The following is a 23,255-nucleotide window of genomic DNA, read 5'->3' as shown; positions in this document are numbered from 1 at the left end:
CAAAAGAGGTCACCCCCAGTTCGGTCTACCACTCCCGTTTTTTAGAACTTCGTTCGAAGTTCAACAACATGACTTTCATTTATACAGATGGCTCTAAGACCAATGACGGGGTCGGGTGTTCCTTTATTGTCGGGGCACAAAGTTTCCAATACCGGCTCCATGGCCATTGTTCGGTCTTCACAGCTGAGCTCTTTGCCCTCTACCAGGCTGTTCTTTACATCTGCCGCCACCGACATTCTGCTTATGTCATCTGCTCAGATTCCCTGAGCGCCATCCAGAGCCTCAGTGATCCGTACCCGGTTCACCCTTTCGTACACCGGATCCAAAGCTCTCTTCAGCAGCTGGTGGACGTCGGTACGCCGGTTAGCTTTATGTGGGTTCCTGGCCATGTCGGTATCCCTGGGAACGAAGCTGCAGATGCCGCGGCCAAGGCTGCGGTCCTCCAGCCTCGGACAGCTTCTTGTTGTGTCCCTTCGTCCGATTTTAGCAGGGTCATTTGTCGGCGCGTTGTGTCGCTGTGGCATGCCGATTGGGCTGCACTTACCGACAACAAGCTTCGGGCCTTAAAACCTCTTCCCGTGGCTTGGACGTCCTCCTCACGCCCTTCTCGGCGGGAGGAGGTCGTTTTAGCAAGGTTAAGAATTGGACACTGCCGGTTCAGCCATCGCCATCTGCTGACGGCTGCGCCGGCGCCGTTCTGCCCATGTGGGCACTTGCTGACGGTTAGACACATTTTAATGTCCTGTCCTGATCTTAACACACTGCGCCTCGATCTTAACCTGCCTACTACTTTCGATGCCATTTTAGCGGATGACCCACGAGCAGCTGCTCGTGTTCTTTGTTTTATCAATTTGACACACCTCGCTAAGGACATTTGATGATGTTTTTTAATCCTATGCCTGTCAGTCTGTCTTTTATTGTGTTTTCCCTTTTAGTTGTTGTTGTCAACTTGTGCCTCGCGGTGCCTTCTTAGAGTAGTCAGGGCGCTAATGACCATTGAAGTTGTGCGCCCGAAAACCACAAAAAAAAAAAAAAAAAAAAAATGAGCGAGGCATGTCATCGACAGTTCCTGTCTCTCTCTATATCTCCTCCATGTCCGAACAACATCGCTTTGGTTCACTCCGAAACGCCTGGACACTTCCCTTGTTGAGTGCCCTGCTTGGCACAAAGTAACAATGCAAACGTGATGGAACTGTGGTATTGACTGTCTAGGCATGGTTAAACTACAGAAAACACAAGCTGTGTACCTCCTTCCTGCTCGAATGACTGGAACTGATCGGCTGCCGGACACCCTACGTCTAATAGGCACTGGTCATGCATGGCTGTTTATACATCTTTCGGTGGATTTAGTGACATCTCTGAACACTGAAAGGGACTGTGTCTGTGATACAGTATCCACAGTCAAGGTCTATCTTCAGGAGTTCTAGGAACCGGGGTGATGCAGAACTTTTTTTGATGTGTGTAATTACTAGAGTACAAATTTTAAAATCTTGCCCGCCCACTTGTTGGCAAAGGTTCTTTCTGTTGTGTATGGCTTCACACACAATGGCAAGGAGAGGTGGGCTACAGAGTGGGGCGACAACTGTCGTCGTAGGGAAGCTGGACAGGAGCAGAAATGATTGGTAAACGAGTATACAGCGAACAAAAGATTTACTTAACTTGTATTTCTCCAATGTAGGTAATGTGACAAGAAATAGAGTTCAGGTCTAAATGTCAACGAGGAAGAGTCCCTCTGTACTGAAGCACGAGCGATGATCTTTGTGTCTCGACTAGCTGTGTCTACTTGGCCTCCCATAGCGAAGTGACTCCGAATGCGCGTTGGACTGAGTCGCTGCAGCTAATTGCGTTGAATGGAAACCAGCAATTCCGTTGCTAAATGTGGACCACCCGTGGCGTGGTATCATTGCATGATACCCCAGTTTCGACTATGCTGCATAATTTTAGCTGGGAAGCCATTACACACCCTCCACAAAGTCCCAATCTCTCCTCATGCGCCGGCCGAAGTGGCCGTGCGGTTAAAGTAACGGTAACATTGATGTGATGGTTGAGCAGGTGACTACAACAATTGTTTCTGCAGCTGCAAATGTGATCCCTTGTTCTTTAGGGTGTCCCCAGTGTAAGGCAGTCCCTTGGTGGTTGCCGGAAGTCACTGAAGCAATTAAGAAGCATTGGTGAGCTCTACAGCAGCGTAAGCAGCACCCTTCAATGGAGCACCTCATAGCCTTTAAACGGCTCCATGCCCACGTTCGCCAACTCGGCAGACGACAGAAGCAGGAGTGTTGGGAGAGAGAGGTCTCGACCATTGGGTGTAATACGTCACTTTCCCAACTCTGGGCAAAGAGAGAACTTCTCTTCGGGTACCAGACCCCAACAGGTGTTTCCGGTGTTACCAGAAATGCTATGTTATCTACCGATGCAAATGCGATTGCCGAGCGCTTTGCTCGAGCCTCTGCGTCGGAGAACTACCCCCCAACCTTTCGCACTCTCATTCGGCGGCCGGAAGGGAAAGTCCTCTCATTCACTACACACCACAGTAAATCCTGTAACGCCCCAATTACTGAGTGGGAGCTCCTCATTGCCCTCGCACATTGCCCCAACACAGCTCCTAGGCCTGATCAGATCCACAGTCAGGTGATTAAACATCTCTCATCTGACTAAAAGTGACATATCCTCGTCATCTTCAACCGAATCTGCTGTAATGGCGTCTTTCCTTCGCAATGGTGGGAGAGCGCCATCATTCCGGTGCTCAAACCTGGTAAAAATCCGCTTGATGTGGATAGCTGTCGGTCCACCAGCCTCACCAACTTTCTTTGTAAGCTGCTGGGACATATGGTATGTCAGCAGTTAGGTTGGGTCCTGGAGTCACATTGCCTACTCGCTCCATGTCAGCGCAGCTTCTGCCAGGGTCGCTCTACCACTGATAATCTTGTGTCCATCGAGTCTGCCATCCGAACAGCGATTTTCCAGACGCCAACACCTGGTTGCAATCTGTTTTGACTTTCGTAAAACATACGACACAACCTGGCGAAATCATATCCTTGCCACATTGTATGAGTAGGCTCTCTGGGGCCCACTCCAGATTTTTATCCAAAACTTCCTGTTGCTCTGTACTTTCCATCCAAGTTGGTGATTCCCATAGCTCCATCCATATCCAGGAGAATGGAGTCCTGCAGGGCTCTGTATTGAGTGTGTCTCTACTTTTAGTGCTCATTAATGGTCTAGCAGCAGCTATCGGGCCCTCCGTGTCATCTTCTGTTTATGCAAACGACTTCTGCATTTCATACTGCTGCTCCAGTACTGGTATTGCTGAGCGGGGGTCCACCCACAAGGGGCAGTCATGGGCTCTAGCCCATGGCTTTGTTTTGCACCATGAAGACGTGTGTCACACATTTACGTCGGTGTCGTATCGTTCATCCGGAACCAGTATTTTACCTTAGTGATGATCCACTCACTGTAATGCAGACATATCAGTTCTTAGGTCTGGTTTTCGATCCCCGTTTGACTTGGCTTCACCTTAGTCAGTTTAAATGGAAGTGTTGGCATCAGCTCAGTGCCCTCCAGTGCCTGAGCAACACCAACAGGGGTGCAGTTCACTCTATGCTGCTGCAGCTCTACAGAGCCCTTGTTCAAACCCCCCTTGACTATGGGAGTGTGATTTATGGTTCATCGGTGCCCTCAGCATTGCGTTTGATCAACACATTGCACCATTGCGGAGTTAGACTAGTGACAGGATACTTTTGGGATGAGTCCGGTGTCAAGCATATTGGTGGAGGCTGGAGCCCCTCCATTGAAGATCAGACACACACAACTGCTCTCCAGTTACGTTGCACACATTCATAGCTCTCCTGAACATCCTAATTACCATCTTCTTTTCCCAGCCACAGTGGTTCACCTACCACATAGGCGGCCCAGGTCAGGGCTAACAATTGTGGTTTGTGTGCGATCACTTCTGTCTGAACTGGAGTCCTTTGCTTCACCACCTCTCCTTGAGATCCAATCACGTACACTTCGGTGGTGTAGCTGTAGGCCAAAGCTATGCCAGGGACTTTCGCGTGGCCCTAAGGACTCCGTTAACCCTGCAGCTCTCCGCGGTCACTTCCTCTCGACTCTTGAAGTGTTCCGGGGCTCTGAAGTGGTTTACACTGACGGCTCGATGGCTGATGGTAATGTTGGGTTCGCCTTTGCCCACAGAGGCCATATTGAACAGAATTACTTGCCTGGTGGCTGCAGTGTATTCACTGCAGAGCTGGTGGCTATATCTCGTGCACTTCAGTATATTCCCAAGGAATCATTTCTTCTTTGTACTGACTCCTTGAGCAGCCTGCAAGCTATCAACCAGTGCTACCCTTGCCATCCTTTGGTGTCCATCCAGGAGTCAATCTATGTCCTGGACCAGTCCCATCGTTCAGTGGTGTTTGTGTGGACGCCAGGACATGTTAGAATCCCAGGCAATGAACTTGCCGACAGGCTGGCCAAACAAGCTACGCGGAAACCACTTCTGAAGATCAGCATCTCTGAACCTGACCTGCATTCTGCCACAGGGTTTTTCGGCTTTGGGAGATGGAATGGCATAACAGTATGCACAACAAACTGTATCTTGCTATGGAGACCTTGAGTGTGTGAAAGTCTTCCATGTGGGCCTCTCGCAGGGAATCAGTTATCCTCTGCTGGCCCTGCATTGGCCACGCTTGAGTGGCCCACTGTTACCTTTTACACCGTGAAGACCCGCCTCAATGTCGGTGTGGTGCCCAGTTGACAGTGGCCCATATTTTGGTGCACTGTCCCACTTTGACTGCCCAGCCACGAAATGTTGGTTACCGGACTGGTTGCCACGCATTTTATCTGGCCTTATTGGCCAATTTAGTTTTAAGTTTTATTCATGATGTTGGGTTTTATCATTTGATCTAAGTTTTAGTGCATGTCCTTTGTCCCTCTTTGTCCTCCACCCTAGTGTTTTAGGGTGGAGGTTTTAATGTGTTGCAGTGTGGCTGGCTTTTCCTTTTTATTCTCATGGTCGGCCAGCCACTATAATCTGCTTTCTTCTTTTACTCTCTTCCGTTTCTAGTGTCTCTGTTGTTTCCTTGTCCTATTTTGTTCCTTTAGTGTTTGTTGCCTTCCCTTTGTTCTTGTGGTTTTTCTTTTCATTCTATTTTGTGTTATGTGTCTTCTGTCTCATTCTCACACTGGGGGCATTGTTTTATTAGCAACAAGGGACTGATGACCCTGTAGTTTGGCCCCTTCCCCCCCCCCCCTCTCTCTTTTAAACGAACCAACAAACCAAACAGATAGGTTCAGTTGTAGTTAAAACAGGTTGTAGACTTTGGTTTATTCATAGAATGCTTGGAGTGCAATCTGTCTACCGAGATTGCTTACAAATCACTTGTGCGACCAGTTCTAGAATATTTCTCAAGTATGTGGGACACCTCCTACCAAATAAGACTAACAGAGGGTACTGAATGTATACAGAGAAGGGCAGCACGAACAATTACAGGTTTGCTTAATTCATGGGAGTGTCACAGACGTACTGATGGAACTGAATTCGAAGATCGATGAAGACAGATGTAAACTACCCCAAGAAAGTCTATTAACAAAGTTTTAACAACCAGCTTGAAATGATTACCCTAGGAATGTACTATTGCTCACACAGGGACCATGAGGATAAGATAAGAATAATTACTGCATGCACAGAGGCATTCAGACAATCCATCTTCACACGCTCCATATGTGATTGGAACAGGAAGAAACCCTAATAACTTGTACAATGGGACATATCCTCTGCCATGCACCTCAGGGTGGTTTTGCAGAGCATAGATGTAGATGTGACAACAAGAATAGCACTGACATTGGCAAAAATTATGACCAATTTTGACAAAATAAAACACCTAATTTGGCAATAATTGCCCAATTTGTTAAAAATAACACCAAATTTAGCAAAATAAATAATACCAATCTTAGGAGGAGGAGGAGATTAGTGTTTAACGTCCCATCGACAATGAGGTCATTAGAGACGGACCGCAAGCTCGGGTTAGGGAAGGAGAGGGAAGGAAATCGGCCATGCCCTTTCAAAGGAACCATCCCAGCATTTGCCTGAAAGGATTTAGGGAAATCACGGAAAACCTAAATCAGGATGGCCAGAGACGGAATTGAACCGTCGTCCTCCCGAATGCGAGTCCAGTGTGCTAACCACTAATACCAATTTTGGGAAAAACAAATGTGACAGAAGAGGATGTCAGAGTTGGTGGAAGAGGACACCGAATTTGGTGGGAAAGGAAGTAAATTCAACAAAAAAATACTGAATTTGGCAAAAAAAATTGCATATTTGGTAAAAAAAAAACATCGAATTTGGCCGTAAAATAAAGCAATTCTTTTGTCCTCAATGGTCAGCCATTTTTTGACGGTAAATTCTGGATACCCCTTATACATAAAGTATTTCATGTCAGTAAATTCCGTGTTTTCTCATTTATTTGTACCAATTTTCAGAAAACATATTTCATTTTATGGTTCCCATAAAGAGAACAGAATTTTCTAAATGTAAAATAATGTGAAGTTGTACATGAATAGACAAGTAACCATCATAAATTATACCTGAAATATTTATTGGCACTAGCTGTATACAGTCACATTTTGCTGTGGCTCAGTCTGCTTAAATGGAAAAGAAAGAAAAGACAAAGCACATATTTTATATCTCTCCCCCTCGTCTCTCTCCCCCTCGTCTCTCTCCCCCTCGTCTCTCTCCCCTCGTCTCTCTCCCCCTCGTCTCTCTCCCCCTCGTCTCTCTCCCCCTCGTCTCTCTCCCCCTCGTCTCTCTCCCCCTCGTCTCTCTCCCCTCGTCTCTCTCCCCCTCGTCTCTCTCGCCCTCGTCTCTCTCGCCCTCGTCTCTCTCGCCCTCGTCTCTCTCGCCCTCGTCTCTCTCGCCCTCGTCTCTCTCGCCCTCGTCTCTCTCGCCCTCGTCTCTCTCGCCCTCGTCTCTCTCGCCCTCGTCTCTCTCGCCCTCGTCTCTCTCGCCCTCGTCTCTCTCGCCCTCGTCTCTCTCGCCCTCGTCTCTCTCGCCCTCGTCTCTCTCGCCCTCGTCTCTCTCGCCCTCGTCTCTCTCGCCCTCGTCTCTCTCGCCCTCGTCTCTCTCGCCCTCGTCTCTCTCGCCCCTCGTCTCTCTCGCCCTCGTCTCTCTCCCCCTCGTCTCTCTCGCCCTCGTCTCTCTCCCCCTCGTCTCTCTCCCCCTCGTCTCTCTCCCCCCCTCGTCTCTCTCCCCCCCTCGTCTCTCTCCCCCCCTCGTCTCTCTCCCCCCCCCTCGTCCCTCTCCCCCCCTCGTCTCTCTCCCCCCCTCGTCTCTCTCCCCCCCTCGTCTCTCTCCCCCCCATCGTCTCTCTCCCCCCCTCGTCTCTCTCCCCCCCTCGTCTCTCTCCCCCCCTCGTCTCTCTCCCCCCCTCGTCTCTCTCCCCCCCTCGTCTCTCTCCCCCCTCGTCTCTCTCCCCCCCTCGTCTCTCTCCCCCCCCTCGTCTCTCTCCCCCCCTCGTCTCTCTCCCCCCCTCGTCTCTCTCCCCCCCTCGTCTCTCTCCCCCCCTCGTCTCTCTCCCCCCCTCGTCTCTCTCCCCCCCTCGTCTCTCTCCCCCCTCGTCTCTCTCCCCCCCTCGTCTCTCTCCCCCCCTCGTCTCTCTCCCCCCCTCGTCTCTCTCCCCCCTCGTCTCTCTCCCCCCCTCGTCTCTCTCCCCCCCTCGTCTCTCTCCCCCCCTCGTCTCTCTCCCCCCCTCGTCTCTCTCCCCCCCTCGTCTCTCTCCCCCCTCGTCTCTCTCCCCCCCTCGTCTCTCTCCCCCCCTCGTCTCTCTCCCCCCCTCGTCTCTCTCCCCCCCTCGTCTCTCTCCCCCCCTCGTCTCTCTCCCCCCCCTCGTCTCTCTCCCCCCCTCGTCTCTCTCCCCCCCTCGTCTCTCTCCCCCCCTCGTCTCTCTCCCCCCCTCGTCTCTCTCCCCCCCTCGTCTCTCTCCCCCCCTCGTCTCTCTCCCCCCCTCGTCTCTCTCCCCCCCTCGTCTCTCTCCCCCCCTCGTCTCTCTCCCCCCCTCGTCTCTCTCCCCCCCTCGTCTCTCTCCCCCCCTCGTCTCTCTCCCCCCCCTCGTCTCTCTCCCCCCCTCGTCTCTCTCCCCCCCTCGTCTCTCTCCCCCCCTCGTCTCTCTCCCCCCCCTCGTCTCTCTCCCCCCCCTCGTCTCTCTCCCCCCCCTCGTCTCTCTCCCCCCCTCGTCTCTCTCCCCCCCTCGTCTCTCTCCCCCCCTCGTCTCTCTCCCCCCCTCGTCTCTCTCCCCCCCTCGTCTCTCTCCCCCCCTCGTCTCTCTCCCCCCCTCGTCTCTCTCCCCCCCTCGTCTCTCTCCCCCCCTCGTCTCTCTCCCCCCTCGTCTCTCACCCCCCCTCGTCTCTCACCCACCCCCTCGTCTCTCTCCCCCCCTCGGTCTCTCTCCCCCCCTCGTCTCTCTCCCCCCTCGTCTCTCTCCCCCCTCGTCTCTCTCCCCCCCTCGTCTCTCTCCCCCCCCCTCCCCCGTCTCTCTCCCCCCTCGTCTCTCTCCCCCCCTCGTCTCTCTCCCCCCCTCGTCCTCTCTCCCCCCCTCGTCTCTCTCCCCCCCTCGTCTCTCTCCCCCCCTCGTCTCTCTCCCCCCCTCGTCTCTCTCCCCCCCTCGTCTCTCTCCCCCCCTCGTCTCTCTCCCCCCTCGTCTCTCTCCCCCCCCTCGTCTCTCTCCCCCCCCTCGTCTCTCTCCCCCCCCCTCGTCTCTCTCCCCCCCCCTCGTCTCTCTCCCCCCCCCCTCGTCTCTCTCTCCCCCCCCTCGTCTCTCTCTCCCCCCCCTCGTCTCTCTCTCCCCCCCCCCTCGTCTCTCTCTCCCCCCCTCGTCTCTCTCTCCCCCCCTCGTCTCTCTCTCCCCCCCTCGTCTCTCTCTCTCCCCCCCTCGTCTCTCTCTCCCCCCCCTCGTCTCTCTCTCCCCCCCTCGTCTCTCTCTCCCCCCCTCGTCTCTCTCTCCCCCCCTCGTCTCTCTCTCCCCCCCTCGTCTCTCTCTCCCCCCCTCGTCTCTCTCCCCCCCCCTCGTCTCTCTCCCCCCCTCGTCTCTCTCCCCCCCTCGTCTCTCTCCCCCCCTCGTCTCTCTCCCCCCCTCGTCTCTCTCCCCCCTCGTCCTCTCTCCCCCCTCGTCTCTCTCCCCCCCTCGTCTCTCTCCCCCCCCTCGTCTCTCTCCCCCCCTCGTCTCTCTCCCCCCCTCGTCTCTCTCCCCCCCTCGTCTCTCTCCCCCCCTCGTCTCTCTCCCCCCCCTCGTCTCTCTCCCCCCCTCGTCTCTCTCCCCCCCCTCGTCTCTCTCCCCCCCTCGTCTCTCTCCCCCCTCGTCTCTCTCCCCCCCCTCGTCTCTCTCCCCCCCTCGTCTCTCTCCCCCCCCTCGTCTCTCTCCCCCCCTCGTCTCTCTCCCCCCCTCGTCTCTCTCCCCCCCTCGTCTCTCTCCCCCCCCTCGTCTCTCTCCCCCCCCTCGTCTCTCTCCCCCCCCTCGTCTCTCTCCCCCCCCTCGTCTCTCTCCCCCCCTCGTCTCTCTCCCCCCCCTCGTCTCTCTCCCCCCCCCTCGTCTCTCTCCCCCCCCCCCTCGTCTCTCTCCCCCCCCCCTCGTCTCTCTCCCCCCCCTCGTCTCTCTCCCCCCCTCGTCTCTCTCCCCCCCCCTCGTCTCTCTCCCCCCCCCCTCGTTTCTCTCCCCCCCCCTCGTTTCTCTCCCCCCCCTCGTCTCTCTCCCCCCCCCTCGTCTCTCTCCCCCCCCTCGTCTCTCTCCCCCCCCTCGTCTCTCCCCCCCCCCTCGTCTCTCTCCCCCCCCTCGTCTCTCCCCCCCCCCTCGTCTCTCCTCCCCCCTCGTCTCTCCTCCCCCCCCTCGTCTCTCTCCCCCCCCCCTCGTCTCTCTCCCCCCCCCCTCGTCTCTCTCCCCCCCCCCTCGTCTCTCTCCCCCCCCTCGTCTCTCTCCCCCCCCTCGTCTCTCTCCCCCCCCTCGTCTCTCTCCCCCCCCCCCTCGTCTCTCTCCCCCCCCCTCGTCTCTCTCCCCCCCCCCCTCGTCTCTCCCCCCCCCCTCGTCTCTCCCCCCCCCCTCGTCTCTCTCCCCCCCCTCGTCTCTCTCCCCCCCCCTCGTCTCTCTCCCCCCCCCCTCGTCTCTCTCCCCCCCCCTCGTCTCTCTCCCCGCCCCCCTCGTCTCTCTCCCCCCCCCCCCTCGTCTCTCTCCCCCCCCCTCGTCTCTCTCCCCCCTCTCGTCCTCTCCCCCGCCCTCTCGTCTCTCTCCCCGCCCCCTCGTCTCTCTCCCCGCCCCCTCGTCTCTCTCCCCCCCCCTCGTCTCTCTCCCCCCCCCTCGTCTCTCTCCCCCCCCTCGTCTCTCTCCCCCCCCTCGTCTCTCTCCCCCCCCTCGTCTCTCTCTCCCCCCCCTCGTCTCTCTCCCCCCCCTCGTCTCTCTCCCCCCCCCTCGTCTCTCTCCCCCCCCCTCGTCTCTCTCCCCCCCCTCGTCTCTCTCCCCCCCTCGTCTCTCTCCCCCCCCTCGTCTCTCTCCCCCCCCTCGTCTCTCTCCCCCCCCCTCGTCTCTCTCCCCCCCTCGTCTCTCTCCCCCCCCTCGTCTCTCTCCCCCCCCTCGTCTCTCTCCCCCCCCTCGTCTCTCTCCCCCCCCTCGTCTCTCTCCCCCCCCTCGTCTCTCTCCCCCCCTCGTCTCTCTCCCCCCTCGTCTCCCCCCCCCTCGTCTCCCCCCCCTCGTCTCTCCCCCCCTCGTCTCCCCCCCCCTACCCCCCCCTCGTCTCCCCCCCCTACCCCCCCCCCCCCTCGTCTCCCCCTCCCTACCCCTTCCCCCCCTCGTCTCCCCCTCCCTACCCCTTCCCCCCCTCGTCTCCCCCTCCCTACCCCCCCCCTCGTCTCCCCCTCGTCTCCCCCTCCCTACCCCCCCACCTCGTCTCTCTCTCCCCCCCCCTTGACATTTGTAAAGGCAAAGAGACTTCACCAGAAGATGATGAGATTGACACTCATTGAAACGTCATGGATTTTCAGCGTAGCTATCTGGATGGTAGCCCGAGAAGATTTTATCAGCATTATACACCAGGAAAGCCTATATTCACATTTCTATGTTTATTTAACAGTCGGCAGGTGATGGTTGAAGATATCACTGTAGTAAAGCCTGAAGATGGCATAGTAAAATGCTTAAAATGGTTGCCAATTACAAAAACATTGAAAATTGACATCTGAAAGGTATTTAACTTGACATCCCCAAATACAAGGTGTGTCAGTGATCTGCTTCCACATTGACAGACCGTTCAAATTGACGATGTGTCGACCCATTTTTTCTGGTGAAGTGTTCAGTGGGTATTGCAATGTCCTTTACTTCTTTCCATTCAAGAACTTTGCAGCATACCACAACAGAAAGTTGATGGGATATCACAACCTGTCTGTCAGTTTAGTTTTAATTCTACCCACTCATGTTTCTGCCTCAATCAGTTGTAACACTTACCAGTTCTAGCAGTGGTAATTGCATTGATGGTAATGTTTGTTCTAAGTGGCGAAATAAATCTTCCCCTGTAGTCATTCTTTTCAAACTGCAAAACTCATGCATGGCATCTTGGCAGTCGCAGCTCTACATCATAAATCATTGAAGTCGCTGTCTCCTGTAGACTGATGATCCATTTTCGCATCCTGTAATGCCTCCTACTTTGGTGTAAGTAGCCAAGAAGAGAGTCAGCATTCTTAAAAGGTAAACACTATTTCCAACCTTCATTATCAGCCTTCCTTCTCCTAAATAACATGCCTTTACACATGCAGGAGACACCTCACACTCGCTTATGCTGCACTTCCTAACAATAGCTAAAACTCTTACTATTGTTTTTTCTGACCACACCACACCACAACCACTCTGTGGTCAGTGGTAATATGCATGTCAATTTACTCACTTATGACATGTTCATTCTGTCACCTAGTATTGCATGCAAACTGAACGAAACAATTATTCATTGCAAACATATAATACAAAAACAATAAACTATATGTTTGCTGGCCAGTGCTCCATTGGCTGCTGCATCCTGTGTAGTCTGCCAAGTGAGAGAGACACCTAACCACAGATTTTTTTATGATGCACTGATTGCATGGTAATGGACCTCGACTTAAGGCCACTTACCTTGGCACTGTGTATCACCTCACTGATTATAATTCTGGGATTGTGCAGATTTCAAAAAGCATGGTCATACAATGCACTCAGTCCATAACACTACAAAGGAGAGAAAAAACACCTTCATTACAGAAAGGTTTTGATCAATGACCAGTATGAGCAAATTTATCTTTCAATGGGAACCCATTACTCTGAAGTGCAGTAACTTCTTAAAATCATACTAAGCAGAAGCATGGTGGCTTCTCCAGAATACTGACCAGTTACAATTGTGCCTGTCATGAAAGCAGATGCAGCAAAATCTTAGTCCTGTCACACCATGTGTGTCTTACAGATAATTTAATGAGTCACAAAATGCCCACAATCTTAGAACAATGACCATCATGTACCAAGAACCATCAGCCCTCAGCGAGTTTAATTACTGCCAGGAACACATGAGGCAAGCTGTGGAACTGAGTCACCATTGCCAACATCAAGGGATTTTGTTACAATGGCTACTTGGATGAACCGTCTATACTGAAGCTACCCTTGGTGTAATACAGTATGAAGGAGAGTCTGGTAGCTTGTCTGTTGAAACTCACAATACCTATTTGAGCTATGTTGCTGGCTTTACCAAGCTTTTCAGATCTAAAAAAGCTTTGCACTATTTTCCGTGTCTTCCCTGCCTAGATAAAGGGACAGTCTCATTCTTGCAGGAGAAGTGTGTCCTTAGAGAGAATCTAAGCCTTACCTGGAAAACCTGGTAGTAGTATTACTCCACCAACATGTGTAGGCACTGCCTAACTGCCATCATCCCTTTCCAGCAAGAACACGCCATAAAATCTGCCTTGTTGATGCTCAGTGCCCTTAGGCCCTCTCTCCTCTGATGAATAATTTGAGCCCATGATAGCTCATGCCTCTGATGAATAATTTGAGCCCATGATAGCTCATGAAATCAGGTACATGCAAACAAAATAAAGGTTTCCTTTTTCGAATGTGAATAAATCAAGTTAACATTAGCTCACGAAATCTGTTATTTAGTAATAAAGGTGGGACAAAGTGTGGACCTCATCTTAGTGGTATGCTACATCGTTGTCCCACACTCTACTCCATTTCTGTATCTTTGCCTTCCATTTCCTCAGTTCTGTATCCCCTATTAGTCAGTTGCTCGTGGTCATTGTGTGTCACACATCATCTCCCCCTGCCCATACCAGAGTGATTTCACCAGTGACACATTCCTATTATGTGCATCTGCTGCCTCTCCCTCCCATCTGTCAGTCAAATTTCTTTCCAAACCTCCTGTGTATCTTACTGCATTCCAACATATCAATACTGTTATTACTGCTCAGTATTGTTCTACAGATAACCCGCTGTTCTGTTTGTATGGAATTTGTGACATTTATGATCTTCCCTTTATTGCAGTTTCCATGCATTCTTAATTTTGTTTCATCCTCTGCCAGTATTTCATGATTATTATTTTGCGAGTACTGGGCCTATGTGCTTGAGAAAAAGCTTTGCATTTTTCGCGATGGGACGGTGCACTACTAGTGTGGTTTTAGGGTCCTGGTGTTCAGAGAAGGTAGTCAGAGATCTCACCCGTAGGGAGACGGGTAGTTTTCACGGAAGTGCCTCTGCTCTCTGCTTCATGCTATTGTGGGCAGCACTGGCTTCCTGATACAGCTTTGACCAGACGTGCCTTGGCTGTCCCTAGATAATAATCGAGTTTGACATTTTTATCTCTTCTACATAGACATTAAGGACAGAGGCTGCAGGACTGCCCGGGCAGTGTGAGAACAGCTGTTGCTTTCACTCCAAAATTTTGGTTATCGAATCGGATTGTGTATCCCTGGCATCCCACTTGGCGCGGAGGGCCAAGGAAACAAATGCTCCACGCTGGTACTATGCTCGTGTTTGGTAATGTGCATTTTTCTCCATCACATTGGCTACAGCACTGCTTCGTCCCTCCATATAGAGCTTTTGAAAGAAGAGAACGGAGAGCTGTAAAATTAGATTTTGGGCATTCTTTCCTGGGCTGTTGTTGAGAGGGGGTGGTCTCCGGTCACAATCTTGTTCTGGTAGGTGCACGCTAGCTGATTTGGAGGAATGTAAGTGGACAAAATGCGGTAGCGAATCTGTATCCTGAGCAACTCGTTATTTACTTACTCTGACACGCAACTTGTGCTGCATAATTTGGTTATAATTTTTGAGATCTTGCATCGTTAACTAGATTGCACAGATGAGTATATGTTGTCACACTTTCTTCATATAGTCACTTTTCAATTTGATCTGAGATTTAGAGGCCTTCGCTCTCTGTGATTTGTGTCAATCATTAGCGCCAATAAGTAACTGTTAATCTCAGTCTTGACTTGGATTTCAAGATCCCTCACAGCCCTACGATTTTGCCATAGCTAGGCGACCCACAAATGTCAAATATAACCTGCTGTATTCCTCTTTCGTTGTTCTCGTTTCGGCGGGGTTTCGTTGTTACAGTGGCCAAACTCCACGCCGTCATATTAAGAATTCAAAGAAAAGAACAAGCATTGCACTAACTCGTCTTGCATTATAAAAGATTTGTTTTAAAACGTTCCTCGATTCAGATCAGGAGCGCACCGGAAACATTTCACTACACGGAAAAAACAAAAATTTTGTGCTGATACACTGTGCAGTTCTTTTACCTACTGTACTGCAGTCTTCCTACAGTCTGTGTATCTTACTACACTGATAAGCCAAAACATTATGACCATCCGTTTAATAGCGTGTTGGTCCACCTGTGGAATGCAATGAGGTAGCCATTCCGCATGGCTTAGATTCTACATGCCCTTGATAGGTATCCCGAGGTTGAGAGGTATGTGGCATCTGATATCAACACACGGGTCATGCAGTCCCCTGAAATTATGGGCTACTGGATCTGCCGTTGTTTAGCGTCGTGATGTGTTCCATCGTGGTCAAGTCAGATATATTTGGGAGGCAAGACATCAACTTCATTTCACTGTCATGCTCCTAAAACCACTGTACCTCAATTCTAGCCCTTATAACACGAACACTTACGCTGCTGGAAGGTACGGCGCATGAAGGGTTACAGCTCGTAGGCGATAATCTTCAGGTAACCAACAGCTGTCATGCCTCTGAGTGCTACCAAAGGTCCCATAGAAACCCAGGTGAACGTCCGCCATAGCCTAATGCTGCTCCCAACGCCGTGCGTATCCCTGGTGCTGTGCATGTTTCGAGCGGCCCTCTCCTGGATGGCTACTCATCTGGACGCGGCCATCGATCTGGAGTCACAAGAAACATTATTAATCCGACCAAGCGACCCATTCCCGTTGATACGGGATACAGGACTGATGACCCCGTGACCAACGCAATCATAACTGAAGGTGCCGTTCAGTCAAAATAGGAACACGTTTGGGTTACCTGCTACAGAGCCCCATGTTTAACAATGTCCACTGAACAGTGAGGTTCGAAGCTCTGAAATTTCTACTGCTTGTCTTTGTGCTCTTCAGACCGTATCTTGGCGAACAAGATCCCCCAATTCCTCTCCAACTGAGAACGTTTGGAGCATTACGGGCAGGACCCTCGAACAAGTCCGGGATTATGACGATCTGACGCGCCAATTGGACAGAATTTAACAGGATACCTCTCAGGAAGCCGTTCACAGCTCTATCAACATCCATGAAGCCTAATAACTGCTTGAATAATGGTCAATGGTGGACCAACACGTTATTGACTTGCTCAATATGTGAAGCTCATCCTCTTGAGTAATTCATCCTATTTTTCGGAAAGTGTAATCATTCATTTTTCTGCACACATATATCATATCTACTGGTTTCGGACCCACGTGAATAATTCCTTCGTGATGCGACGTTTTCTTAGTATATATAAGAGCCTGAGGTAAAAACTAGATAGATGAAAAAAGTAAACCCATTATTATTTCAAAAGTAATAGCGATAACTATTAATACCATTATCTCCTTGGGAGACAAGACGGTAAATACTGTACCTTCATGGGAAATATTTGCGGTAGCCCATGGAATCATGATTGTACTCAAGCATGCACCTCTTCATCCGAAGCAAATCGACAGGTAGGAAGGCCTTTCTTCAGGATTCCACAAATATGGTAATCGCGTGGGGAGATGGTTCAAATGGTTCTGAGCGCTATGGGACTCAACTTCTGAGGTCATTAGTCCTCTAGAACTTAGAACTAGTTAAACCTAACTAACCTAAGGATATCACAAACATCCATGCCCGAGGCAGGATTCGAACCTGCGACCGTAGCGGTCTTGCGGTTCCAGACTGCAGCGCCTTTAACCGCACGGCCACTTCGGCCGGCGCATGAGGAGAGATTGGGACTTTGTGGAGGGTGTGTAATGGCTTCCCAGCTAAAATTATGCAGCATAGTCGAAACTGGGGTATCATGCAATGATACCACGCCACGGGTGGTCCACATTTAGCAACGGAATTGCTGGTTTCCATTCAACGCAATTAGCTGCAGCGACTCAGTCCAACGCGCATTCGGAGTCACTTCGCTATGGGAGGCCAAGTAGACACAGCTAGTCGAGACACAAAGATCATCGCTCGTGCTTCAGTACAGAGGGACTCTTCCTCGTTGACATTTAGACCTGAACTCTATTTCTTGTCACATTACCTACATTGGAGAAATACAAGTTAAGTAAATCTTTTGTTCGCTGTATACTCGTTTACCAATCATTTCTGCTCCTGTCCAGCTTCCCTACGACGACAGTTGTCGCCCCACTCTGTAGCCCACCTCTCCTTGCCATTGTGTGTGAAGCCATACACAACAGAAAGAACCTTTGCCAACAAGTGGGCGGGCAAGATTTTAAAATTTGTACTCTAGTAATTACACACATCAAAAAAAGTTCTGCATCACCCCGGTTCCTAGAACTCCTGAAGATAGACCTTGACTGTGGATACTGTACCACAGACACAGTCCCTTTCAGTGTTCAGAGATGTCACTAAATCCACCGAAAGATGTATAAACAGCCATGCATGACCAGTGCCTATTAGACGTAGGGTGTCCGGCAGCCGATCAGTTCCAGTCATTCGAGCAGGAAGGAGGTACACAGCTTGTGTTTTCTGTAGTTTAACCATGCCTAGACAGTCAATACCACAGTTCCATCACGTTTGCATTGTTACTTTGTGCCAAGCAGGGCACTCAACAAGGGAAGTGTCCAGGCGTTTCGGAGTGAACCAAAGCGATGTTGTTCGGACATGGAGGAGATATAGAGAGAGACAGGAACTGTCGATGACATGCCTCGCTCAGGCTGCCCAAGGGCTACTACTGCAGTGAGTGACCGCTACCTGCGGATTATGGCTTGGAGGAACCCTGACAGCAACGCCACCTTGTTGAATAATGCTTTTCATGCAGCCACAGGTCGTCCTGTTCTGGCTCACTGTACGCAGTAGGCTGCATGATGTGCAATTTCACTCTCGACATCCATGGCGAGATCCATCTTTGCAAACATGACACTATGCAGTGTGGTACAGATGGGCCCAACGTGCTGAATGGACCGCTCAGATTGGCATCACGTTCTCTTCACCAATGTGTGTCGCATATGCCTTCAATCAGACAGTCGTCGGAGATGTGTTTGGAGGAAACCCGGTCAGACTGAACACGTTAGACACATTGTCCAGTGAGTGCAGCAAAGTGGAGGTTCCCTGCTGTTTTGGGATGGCATTATGTGGGGTCTACTTACGCCACTGGTGGTCATGTAAGGCGCCATAACAGCTGTACAATACATTAATGCCATCCTCCGATCAATAGTGCAACCATATCGGCAGCATAACCATATCGGCAGCGTATTGGTGAAGCATTCGTCTTCATGGATGAAAAATTGCGCCTCGATCGTGCACATCTTGTGAATGACTTCCTTCAGGGTAACGACGTCGCTCACCTAGAGTGGCCAGCGTGTTCTCCAGACATGAACCCTATCGAACATGCCTGGGATAGATTGAAAAGGGCTGTTGATGAATGACATGACCCACCAACCACTCTGATGGATCTACTCCGAATAACCATTGAGGAATGGGACAATCTGGACCAACAGTGCCTTGATGAACTTGTGGATAGTATGCCATGACGAATAGTCATGCGTCAATGCAAAAGGACATTCTACTGGGTATTAAAGGTAGTGTGTACAGCAATCTGGGCCAACACATCTGAAGGTCTTGCTGTATGGATGTACAACATGCAATGTGTGGTTTTCATGAGTAATAAAAAGGCAGAAATGATGTTTATGTTGATCTTTCTTCCAATTTTCTGTACAGGTTCCAGAACTCTTGGAACGGATCTGATGCAAAACTTTCTTTGATGTGAGTATTAGGAGTAGTAGTATTGTGGTTTCGATTGCATGGCCAAAAGATGAATTATGAAATTATGTTCCGTTGTATACCAGCCAACAGGATGGAAAGTATTAAAATAGAATACATAGTTCATTTACCTCTTGGAGGGTACTAGATGTATATGTCATGAAGTTGGGTTAATTTCATGTTCGTCCTTCCTTCCTTCTGCTACTATGGCTATTAACCATGTAGCGAACTTCGAGGTGCGTCAGTGACTGTATCCACGCGTGCTTGTTCACACAATAAAAAGCTAGTCCCTCCTAATTCAGAGATATTCTGTGGAGTGAAACATGCATGTGTCATAGGTTCATAGTTTGCTCCCACACCAAGGTTAAATTGGTGTTTTTTTACTTATTCATTCAAATCCTTCAGATGTACGCCTCATGGACACATTATCACCTGTGACACTTAAACTTTTGTCCTCCTTTTAAAAATATAATTGCTTTAAATATGAATTGCTTAATTAATAGGTGAGAGAGAAATGAATTGGTAGAGAAAGGGTGGTAGAGAGTGAACTCTTTAACCCGTATTCTTGTTTCATCCGTTTCATTGGGTAGATTTGTTTACCTTTTCTTTTTATTTTTCCTGCAACATATATTTCTATATTAATTAATTCCTAAGTGTGTACATACCAACTGTTCTTGCAATTTTGTTGTATATTTTAAGTGACTCTTGAGTTATGCAGTGTTAGGGTTGTCATGTCTTACATTACTCCTGTACTTCCAGATACTGAGTGTAAATAGTAAATATTACGTACAGTGTATTAAACTGAATGTGTGCCCCCCACCCCACCCCAAAAATAAATCTGATGCAGTAACGACAAGAACAGTACAAATCAGTTAACACAAGCTCAAACTTTTGGAACTTATTGTTGTGTTTTCATTTGGTGGCAAGGAAGGAAAGTATGTAGAAGGAAGTAATAGGCTTAACGTTTTGACCAAATAGTGAAGCCAAAATAAAACTGGTTTCTGATGGACTAGTTTTGCAATGATGACAGATTACGTAAAAAAATTGACTAAGCTAAAATGTGTGTGTGTGTGTGTGTGTGTGTGTGTGTGTGTGTGTGTGTGTGTGTGTGTGTGGTGGGAAGAGTGGTTATAGGATCATTATTATTTTCATAATTGTTGCTCTGTTTGTTTCAGGATGTGGTGATGGTTTTAACCAGGCAAAGAATGTTGCTGCAACATGAGAAAAGTAGTTTGTTTTGCTAGAACATGTAAAGGAAAAATGTTAAGGTAATATTCTGAAAACAGGATTTTTACAGAATATAATTATAATTTTCAATATGTCCAGTTAATCTCTTTTTAAAACCATTATCTCTAAGATTATCTAAGTTAGAAAATATTGTGTATTGCCTTACTAATTATCATCAATAAAATATATTTTGTATTGTTCAGCATTTGTCACTTAATCTCTCATCCTGCCCTACATTTTTCCTACCGTATACCTAAAGCCTTTGCAAACTCTGTGACTTGAATTTAATTTAACAGTCTAAAATACGCAAACCTGGATCTCCTCCACTCTTCAAAGTGGTCTTACGATGTACCTGCTAAATATGATGCGTAGTTTAGTTGAGCATCATATAACATTTTGTTTAAAATAAATGTAGAAGACTCTGTTCTATCAGTGTAATGTAAAAAGACAGTCCATGAGGCAAGGATGAAAACCTCAAAAATTGTAAGAAAAATTTTGAACTGTGTGCTTCACTATCCATATGTTTATATGGTATGAATCATAGGGAGTAATTTCCCAGGAAATACAATAAATCTGCTGGACACAGCTGAATGAAATACTTCCACGAAATGGTAGATTTAAGTGAGGTGGTGTTGGGAGAGTCAAATTTTAAAATGAGTTAATCAACATAAATGATGAGTTTTTCTGTTTGGGCAAGCAAATACAGAGTGGAAAAAATAAAAGTGCTCTGGATGAGTGGACATGCCTGGATGTGAATATATGCATATAACCACACCCCATGACATGCTCTTGCCCGCATCTCGTGGTCGTGCGGTAGCGTTCTCGCTTCCCACGCCCGGGTTCCCGGGTTCGATTCCCGGCGGGGTCAGGGATTTTCTCTGCCTCGTGATGGCTGGGTGTTGTGTGCTGTCCTTAGGTTAGTTAGGTTTAAGTAGTTCTAAGTTCTAGGGGACTTATGACCACAGCAGTTGAGTCCCATAGTGCTCAGAGCCATTTGAACCATTTGAACCATGACATGCTCACCATGGGTACACTCACCACGTGATCCCCCCCTGGTTCAGTGTGTGGTGCGGGCTGTCAGTAAGAGTGGAGCAGTGCAAAGGGGATGATGGTACTCACAGTGGAGCAGTGGGTGCTCATTGAGGAAAGTTATATGACAGCAAAGTTGTGGAAATTGTGTGGGCAGTTGTTCACTGGGAAGTCTTATGTCGAAATGCCAGCAAGAAGTGCCATGCAATGCTTAGTTCGGAAATGGCGTTAAACAGGATCTGTTTTGAAAAAGTCAAAAAGCATTCCAAAACATTCATGCACACCAGAAAATGTGGCTGCAGTTCACCAGAAAATGCTTCAGACTCCTACCAAATCAATCCGATGCCTGTCACAAGAGACTGGAATATCACTTCGATCATGTGGATGAATACTCCACCTGGACCTGCACATGCATCCTTACCTAGTGTGTATTATTCATACATTAAAACCAGTAAATGCCCCTCAGTGCCTACAGTTTTGTGAGCTGCTGTTCACTGAGATAACAATAAATGGCTTGGGCATGGATCTGTTTTTTTGTCTGATGAAGCTTGGTTCACCTCAGTGGTTATGTCAAATAACAGGTTCTGGACAGCAGAGAATCTGCATAACTTCCACAAGACACCATTGTCTGCATGCTGCATTATTGGTCCCACCTTCTTTCATCAGACACTGACTTTGGCATGTTACATTGCCAACCTTTTGAAACCATTTGTAGTAGCATTAATGGAGGAGGAATAGACCTACCGTTACTTCCATGAGGATAGAGCAGCTGCCCATACATCCAGTTGAACCATGGAGCACATTTACACAATCCTCACACTTGACAGTTGTTAGCAGTGGTAAGTCTGGATGCAGTGCTGGCTGGCCACCTAGGCCACTTGATCTGTCAGTTTGGGATTACTTTGTGTGGGAAGCCCTAAGGTGTGTCACAACAACCCTCATAGTCTTCAAGAACTGCACCTGAATGTTTCGGGTGGGACTGCAGAAATTCCAGCAGTCCAGCTTCGGTTTGACTTCAACAACTTGCTGACCAGATTCTGAAAGTGCCAAGAGATGAATGGTGGTCACTTTCAACATCTACAATAGTCAGATGCTGTGTTTCCTTGTACACTGTTATTCTTTTTCTGGGCCACTGTTATTAGCTCCACCCTGTATATGACAACAGCAGGTGTAAAGAGGATGTAGAATGCAGATTTACAATAGCAATAAAGGGCTTTTCGAAAAACAGAAGTAGGGTAACATGAAATGTAAATTTAAGTGGTGACAAATCATTTCTGAAAGTGTTTATCTGGAGGGTAACATGATATGAAATTAAAACGGGGTCAGTAAGCAGTGTAGACAAGGTAATAAAAGTTTGTTAAATGAGTTGTTGCAGAAGAATGCTGAAAATTGATGGGTAGATCAAATAACAATGGAAGAGGCACTGATTAAAATTGAGGAGAAAAGTGCATTACGGCACAACTCAACTACAAGAGCAGATAAGTGAGTAGAGCATATCTGGAAGCATCAAAGGATTGTCAATTTGATAGTGGAGGAAAGTAGGGTGGAGGGGATTACAATTATGGTGTGAAACCAAGGCTTGAATATGTCAAGCAGGTTGAAATGGATGCAGGTTGCAATAAGTTATGCAGAGCTGAAGCGACTTGCCACAGATATGGTAGAATGGAGAGCTGCATCAGATTAGTCATTGGGTGATAAATGCAACAGTAGATAAGTGAAAGAGCACTGTTTACATACGTTACATGTAACACTCTTGGTGAAACCAATATCAGCAACTGAATGGTATGGCTGCTTCATAAATAGTAGATTAACATACTAGTCACCAGCAAATATACATTTTTGACAGCCATTTAAAGTCATTGGTAGACCATTTATGTAGGTTCTGAACAGGAGTGGACCCAGCATCCATCTTTGTAAGCGTACATATTTTGTGTATTCTCTTTCTGATTTTAGTTTTGCATTTTCTTTCTATTCTGAAGGCAGGAGGCCAGTGGTGCAAGAGGAATACCATGAACGCCATAATGTATTTGGTTTCCAAGTACAATTTAATGGTACACACAGCTGGAGGCTGAGATGATAAAAGAATAAATTTTCTTTCCACAATAAATTTTCGATCTCCAGCAGTGCGTGCGCTGATTTGGAACTTGCTGCCAGATTAAAACTGTACCAGATCAGAACTCAAACTGGGGAACTTTGCCTTTTGCATGCAAACATTCTACCAACTGAGGTATCCAAGCACAACTCACAGTCTGTTGCAAAATCAGAATTCACGCAGTTTTAATCTACCAGGATGTTTCAAATCAGCTCACACATTGCTGCAGAGTAAAAAAATTTGCATTGGAAACAATCCACCTGGTTGTGGGTAGCCATGTCCATGCAGCATATGTTCTTCCAGGAAGGCTAGTCCCACAAAGTACACAAGAGAACTTAGGAAAAGTTTGGAAGGTAGGAGATGAGATACTGGCAGAAGTAAAGCTGTGAGCATGGGTTGTGAGTTGTACTTTGGTAGCTCAGTTGGTATGGCACTTGACTATGAAAGGCAAACATTTGAGTTCCAGTCCAGCACACAATT

The 23,255-nt window shown here is 48.9% G+C and overlaps 1 long non-coding RNA gene across 1 annotated transcript in view; it reads left to right on the top strand.

Moving 5' to 3' along the window:
* Nucleotides 1-19,859, top strand: part of LOC126419318 (uncharacterized) — a 74,449-nt gene extending 54,590 nt beyond the window's left edge. Inside the window, exon 4 of the long non-coding RNA XR_007575962.1 lies at nt 19,603-19,859. This is a non-coding gene — a long non-coding RNA (uncharacterized LOC126419318). The remainder of the gene's footprint in view (nt 1-19,602) is intronic.
* The last annotated feature ends 3,396 nt before the right edge of the window (nt 19,860-23,255 follow it).

Source organism: Schistocerca serialis, chromosome 9, assembly GCF_023864345.2.
Source record: "Schistocerca serialis cubense isolate TAMUIC-IGC-003099 chromosome 9, iqSchSeri2.2, whole genome shotgun sequence".
NCBI lineage: Eukaryota > Metazoa > Arthropoda > Insecta > Orthoptera > Acrididae > Schistocerca > Schistocerca serialis.
Note: the sequence above shows the minus strand (reverse complement) of the source record. Positions and strands in the feature narration are given on the sequence as shown.